Source organism: Arachis duranensis, chromosome 5, assembly GCF_000817695.3.
Source record: "Arachis duranensis cultivar V14167 chromosome 5, aradu.V14167.gnm2.J7QH, whole genome shotgun sequence".
Taxonomy (NCBI): Eukaryota; Viridiplantae; Streptophyta; class Magnoliopsida; order Fabales; family Fabaceae; genus Arachis; species Arachis duranensis.
In genome coordinates this window covers 66,277,675-66,278,594 of record NC_029776.3, presented here as the reverse complement: position 1 = coordinate 66,278,594, position 920 = coordinate 66,277,675, and positions in this window count along the sequence as shown.

Sequence of the window (920 nt, the reverse complement as noted above, 5' to 3'; positions counted from 1 at the left end):
AGGGAATAACACACACCAAAAATAAAATATTGGTTGATAAAATGCAACCAATCAAATAGGCTCAAAATCTCACTGGTTTTGTATGTTCGAGCTCTAAACCATGTTCCAAAATAATATTTCTTCATACAAGTTTTTCAAAAAGTTTTTTTTTGTAATTTAAATTAGTGAAATACTATAAAAGATTTTCTTGAAAAAGAAAATATTACTTCAACCAAGTGGTAAAATATGAACAAAATCAAACAAACATGCAAATGCAACAACTAACAATGAAGATAAACCATTGGTGTTGAGATAAAAGAGTAACTAACCCATGGAGATTGGTGCACGAAATCGTGATCACTACAACTTCGCACAACTAACCAGCAAGTGTAATGGGTCGTCCAAGTAATAAACCTTACGCGAGTAAGGGTCGATCCCACAGAGATTGTTGGTATGAAGCAAGCTATGGTCACCTTGTAAATCTTAGTCAGGCAAACTCAAATGGATATGGGTGATATACGAATAAAACATAAAGATAAAGATAGAGATACTTATGTAATTCATTGGTAGGAATTTCAGATAAGCGTATGAAGATGCTTGGTCCCTTCCGTCTCTCTGCTTTCCTACTGTCTTCATCCAATCCTTCTTACTCCTTTCCATGGCAAGTTGTATGCAAGGGTTTCACCGTTGTCAGTGGCTACCTCCCATCCTCTCAGTGGAAATGTTCAACGCACCCTGTCACGGCATGGCTATCCATCTGTCGGTTCTCAATCAGGCCGGAATAGAATCCAGTGATTCTTTTGCGACTGTCACTAACGCCCCGCCCTCAGGAGTTGGAAGCACGTCACAGTCATTCAATCATTGAATCCTACTCAGAATACCACAGACAAGGTTAGACCTTCCGGATTCTCTTGAATGCAGTCATCAATTCTAGCTTATAC